Raw genomic sequence first — 6321 nt, 5'->3', positions numbered from 1 at the left:
TTAGTGGAAAAGAAATGGTTGTGTGCAGATGCCAACTAAACACTGTAGAATCCTGGTGTCCCACATTAGTAATCATGACAGCTGTTTGCAAGTGTCCCCAAAGTTCATTTCAGACTCTCACTGCTAATTTTGCTGGGATATTAATATAAAACATGTGGACTGCTGGGCTGGACTGCTATGCTGAGTCTCTGATCCAGGAAGCTCAGTGTCTGCTCCCTGCAACCAGCTCCCTGTTCTGTTCATGCATGTGCATCAAGCAGCTGTTTAGTGTCCATTTTAGTATCTTAGACAGTGCATTTCAGTATGGTCTTCATCCACAAATACGTGTACCACACAGTAGTAATGATCAATCTCAGTCTTTGCTTTCTTTTGTCTTAGAGAGTCAGATAAACGGATAGCAAGGTAACAAAGTCATAGAGGGCTATAATATAGTATTTCCTTTATTTCAATGACAGGATTTATTTAAAGAGCTTAGATATAACATCTTTGCATTTATGGCATCATTTAGCGTCTGAAGCTCTTACATTTTACAAACTTCATTTCATGCGAGATGTTGTCAGTTAGAGAAGTGCTTCTGAATTTGAGGGGTTGCTGTCATCTCAGATGGAGTCCCTAAAAAATGTCAAAACTCTGCAGTATTGTCATCATGACAAGAACTCAGACAGATGAAATTTGGAAAGCCCTGTGATTTACTAGTGCACAGACAGAAAATGGTATTTCAGAGGGAAAAAGCCTGAATTACAGAAAATGATAAATGAAATGGTCTAACATGCATTTCCCTTACAAAGAACTAATACTTCTTTGGTTGATAATAACATCTGTCAGTAATTATGAAAAGAGCTGGCAAATGCATAGTACTTACTATTAGCCAGGGCTGTTCTAAAATTCAAGCAGATTCTTTAATCCCCATAGCATCTCTACGAGGTGGGTACTAATATTATCCCCATTTTATTGATGAGGAACTTGATAAACACAGAGGCTAACTGACTTTTACAATGTAGACAGCGAGAAACCAGCACAAGTGTTCCAGCCTGAGTCTATGCTCTTGGCCACTTCTACTTTTTTTTTTTTTTTTTGGTGGCAGGGAGATAATAAGGTAATTCTGGTGGGGGGTGGGGAGGTAATTAGGGTTATTTGTCTATTTTAGAGGAGGTGTTGGGGGCTGAACCCAGGACTTTATGCGTGCTAAGCATGCGCCCCATCACTTGAGCTGTACCCTCACCTCTCGAGTCTATGCTCTTAGCTGCTAATCCACACTGCCCCACATGGTAACTCTGGGGGAACTACAGTTCATTCATTCACTCACTTGTTAAACTCAGCCTTCCTGGTGCCTGGGATTCAGCAGTGAACAAGACAACATGGTTCCTGCCCTAAATGGGCTTGTCGACTCCTGACATATTATCTTCATTTTACCCAGGAAGTAACAAGGTCAAGAAGACTCACCTTTTCCTGTTAACACCGGAGGATACATGAAGTGCTTTATTTCATTTCTGCCATTTGACTTATACCATGGGAAGGGAAAGCTGCCTTGCAGATCCCAGAGCTCACAAGCCTGTTAATCCTGAATTTTTTTTAAAACTGTCCCTTACTTGATACTTGATCTGAGAAAGGATGAAGTAAACCTAAATAGATTCTAAGAGAGCGTGTGGTTTATACAGGGTAAATAACCAGCCACTGTTTACTATCCTAACAGGAATCTGTAGGCATATTTCTTTTCTTTCTCTTTTTTCATTTTTATGGGCAGCTTTTAAAAACCAAACCAAACCAACAAAACCAAATCACTTATAATTCAACAGCAGGTTCTAAATCACCCCCAAGACAGCAGCTAAACTCGGTTTAGACTTACAGTGCGGCTCCTGGTGGTTGGATTGATGAATGTATCTCTATCCTGAATATAAAAGTTGTTCACGCAGCTCTTCTCAAATAGGGCAATGAAAAACTCTTGTTCCGGTTGTTGATACTTTCATCCACTCGGAGGACTTTCATAAAACAGCTGAAGGTATCAAAGGCTGAGGACAGGGTTTTCAGATGATTGGGATTCAGAGGCAATTTTATGTACAGTATCTCAGCGTATGTACAGAGCACCTCCCACAGGGTGTGTACTTTTGCAAATACAAGCTTGTCATCCAAAACCTATATTGGGAGAATGAAAACACAAACCAGGAAACTATTTTCACATTTTTAGTACACAGATTTTTCTTACATTGCTGGTAGTTAAAGCACTTGTGCAAACACACACAGATATGACACTGGTAAAAGTGAAGATATAATGAAAATAGATTTGCAAACCATCATACATTTTTGCCTTAAAGTTAATTTCTTTGTTGAAATTACTGAAAAGTTATTTAAAATCCTTACAATTCATTCATAAAATAACCAATGTTTTAGATGAAGAAAAGTAAACTTGTTAACTTTTAGTCCAAATTAGTAACTAAAAATAGAAACACGAAAAAATTCTTTGCAGGGGCATTGTAATGACAATTTTTTAAATTTCTTAAACCTAGGACTATTTACATATCTGTTCAATATAATGTTAAACAGCCATTAAAAGGGATTTAAAAGAATTATATTTATTGATATGGAATGTATAATAAAAGGAAAAAGAAAAAAATGTGAAATAATAATTTTAATTTTTGGAAGGGAAAAATATCTACATTTGAACAAAAAAAATGTTTAGAAGGATTTTAAGATTCTTTATGTATAACTAAGGTACAGATGATTTTTAATTCCACTGTTTTTAATTCCATTGGATTTTAATTCCAATGTTCTTTCATTTTCAATTTTGGGGGAAATTTTTATAATAAAAAAACTTTAAAATTGTTCTTGCATAAATACATTAATAGATATATTTATGACTACATTCTCTGGCTATTAAAAAAGATCTCCTAGCTTTGGATCTGAAACATACATTCCATAATGCAGATTCTGACTGACTCGCCTCCCAGTCCAGAGCGAAGGCACGGCTAGGGTGACATGTTTCAAATATCATTCCAGGGAACATGCAGGCTCCCAGCCAACGGCTGCAAAGGGACTGACACTGATCTGCTTGCTCCCAGCTGCAGACCATCACAGATGAGTTTAGATTCATAGGCTCAAGTTTTCTCTGTCAAAAGAAATCAGAAAATGTTAGGCTTTTACTTTCACCAAGGGAACAAGAAGTTGTTTGATTTTCTTTTATAAAAAAAAAACAACAAACCAATTTGAACCTGAAGAAAAGACATTTGCTCAAAATACCACAGTAGCAATGAAGGTGCTCTGGCTGGCAGGGACTTGTTGGATTCCTGTGAGTGCTGGACTCCTCACATGGAATTCCCTTGGCACTCCAGAAGGCCTGTGGTTGTCCCCATGGGTTTGTGGCCATATGTGTTGCACAAAAGTCTCTGGCTTTGCCACAATTTCAAAGCCTTTTTTGGCTTATGAAAGGCTTTGCACTCAAATGGAGTTTTCTTGAGTCCACTCACTGATGTCATTCACCAGAGTTATAGTCCAGATCTGACATTCTAGACTCTTAAAATCTTGCAGACATTCAAATGTTTCAGGTAAGGATGTGTATTCACCTCTGCAGGCCTGGACCAAATTCGATAAAGCCACCCGGACAAGTTCAGCAAAATGCAAAAACATTTTTCTTTCTGCAAGACTGAAATGTCTGTGAAGCTATAAAAACTTCTGCATCTACAAAAATAGGGAACCAACTCATCAATAACATATCTATCCATAATGCATGGACATTTGAAAAAATACTGTATTTACTCCTATTAAATTCTATCTGGCTTTTGCCAAATTGTGTCCTAAACTGTAAGGAAAGTATATAAATGTAGGAATTTTTGACATCTTAAGAGAAAAAGGAACCCTCCTACTTGGTAGTTGGGAATGTTAATGTTGCAGCCACTATGGAGTACAGTATAGAGTTTCCTTAAAAAACTGAAAATATACTTCCGTGTGATCCATCAATCCCATTCATGGGTATATGTCTGGAGAAAAATATAATTCAAAAGACACATGCACCCCAGTGTTCACAGCAGCACTATTTACAATAGCTAACACACTGAAACCAACCAAATTTCACTGGCAGATGACTGGATAAAGAAGTTGTGGTATATTATATATATATATGTATATTTACATATATACACACATATACACACACATATATACACATGAACACACACACACAATGGAATACTGCTCAGCCATTAAAAAATTAAATAATGTCTTTTGCAATAACATGGATGGACCTACAGGGTATTATGCTAAGTGAAATATGTCAGAGAAAGAAAAACAAATATTCTATTTATTAACTTATATGTATATCTAAAAAATAAAACAAATTAATTACTATAATAAAACAGAAATAGACTCACAGGTACACAGAACAGACTGGTGGTTACCAATGGGGAGAAGGAGGAGAGGGAGGCAGGAAGGGGGTAAGGGATTGAGAGGTAAAAAGTACTATGTATAAAATGGACAGGTTACAGGGCTGTATCATACAGCACAGGGAAATATAGCCATTATTTTATGGTGACATTAAATGGAATATAATCTATAAAGATGTTGAGCCTCTGTGTTGTACACCTGAAAATAATATGATGGAAATCAACTACTCAATTATAAAATATTTAATCAAAGTTTTTTTCATATTATTTGCAATAAGTTAGAAGCCAGCACTGTCAATAGAAACATAGTGCAAGTCACAATTTTCCAGTAATCCCATTTAGAAAATAAAAAGGAAAAAGTGAAATAATTCCAGTAATAATTATACTTATCCCAAAATATCCAATATACTATCATTTCAAAAGTGTGATTAACACTTTGAAAACTTTTAATAAATATTTTACATTATTATTGTTGTACGAAGTCTTGAAAATCTATTATGTATTTTCCACTTATAGAACATCTCAATTCACAATAGCCACATGTGGCTGGTGGCTACCATACTAGACAGAGCAGATTACACCATTCACACTTCTGATAAATTACCTGCTCTTATTTATTTAAAAAACTTCCAGAAAAGGCTTTAGATATTCCCTATATCTAAAAAAGCAACCTTGACGGGTGAGGAATATCTTCATTATAAAGTGAAAAATAAAGGTAAGAGAGCCATGGTTACATGTAAGTTAATGTAACAATTCCTTCTTAATTCATTCAGGACTTTACAATCTTTCTTCATATTCCAAGGATTCACTGTCACTGTGCAATGTTTTTCACTATAATCATCTTTGGAATTGAGAGGCTTCTGATGACCCTGCTTTGTGCATCTGTACATAAAAGAAAATAACAAAACAGAGAAAAAGACCTTATTAAAGATAATTTAGGGGGGTATAGCTCAAGTGAAAGATCATATTCTTAGCATGCACAAGGGCCTGGGTTCAATCCCCAGAACTTCTTATAAAAATAAAATAAATAAAAACCTAATTACCACCCCCTGCAAAAAATTAATTAATTACTTTAATTAAAATAAAAAAAAAGATAATTTATTGAAGCCTTATCAGGCTACAAGAGCTACAATGAATGCCCCTCCCCCATTAATTTAGAAGAAGTTTCACAATATTTCCCAACATAAAGGCTAAAATATAATTCAGAACACTTACTGATGGTCAGCATCATTTTAACAAAAATGTAGATAATTACCTCCCTGGTGTCAAAGCTCTGTCAGAGATGGGCACAGAAAATTTAGTAAAAATTATTTTGCAACTACCTTTGAAAGAAATGCTGAGAAATGATCTTTTCTGTTGGAAATTAGCCTGCTTTTACATTCTGCAGTAGGCATACGTGTTTATAAACCAGGCAGGAACTGGATCATATTTTACACATACTTTAGAAACTGATTTGAATTTTGCTCTCTACCTGCAAGGCTATTTCTTAGGTAATAACATAAGCTGGCCACTATACTAAATTTTGTTTCCCTGTTTGCTTAATCCTCACAACTCTGTAAGCTGCTATTATTACACCCATATAACAGATATAGAGCTTGAGACAGAAAATAATTTGGGTAACTTGGTAAATGGTGGAGCTGGGTAATATCGCAGCCAGCCTGACAATCAAGTCCATTCTTCTCACCGATGTCTGATACTGCTGCCTACATTCAGCAATGACTCCTGATTTCATATTTAAGTGTGTCATTTCTAAAAGTGCAAAGCTATATTAGTACTGCTGTGTAAACTATTCTTTTCAGATGTGATTGCCAAAAAAACAAAAACAAATAAAATCAGGATGCCACTGAGGGGAGGGCGAACTGCATATGGATGGACACAAGGGGACTTTATGAGGACACAGTTGCACAACTCTAGAAATAGTTAAAATAGCTGACTTGTACAATTATAA

At 35.8% G+C, this 6321-nt stretch overlaps 1 long non-coding RNA gene across 1 annotated transcript; it reads right to left on the bottom strand.

The window, feature by feature from the left end:
• Positions 1-427: 427 nt before the first annotated feature.
• On the bottom strand, positions 428-6098 carry LOC141575482 (uncharacterized). The gene is made up of 3 exons (XR_012503080.1): positions 5108-6098; positions 2909-3103; positions 428-2133 (listed from the first exon to the last, which is right to left on the bottom strand). It is a non-coding gene; the product is annotated as an uncharacterized LOC141575482 (long non-coding RNA).
• Between the last annotated feature and the right edge of the window lie 223 nt (positions 6099-6321).

The sequence above is a fragment of the Camelus bactrianus genome, chromosome 3 (genome assembly GCF_048773025.1).
Source record: "Camelus bactrianus isolate YW-2024 breed Bactrian camel chromosome 3, ASM4877302v1, whole genome shotgun sequence".
In the NCBI taxonomy this organism is placed as follows: Eukaryota; Metazoa; Chordata; class Mammalia; order Artiodactyla; family Camelidae; genus Camelus; species Camelus bactrianus.
Note: the sequence above shows the minus strand (reverse complement) of the source record. Positions and strands in the feature narration are given on the sequence as shown.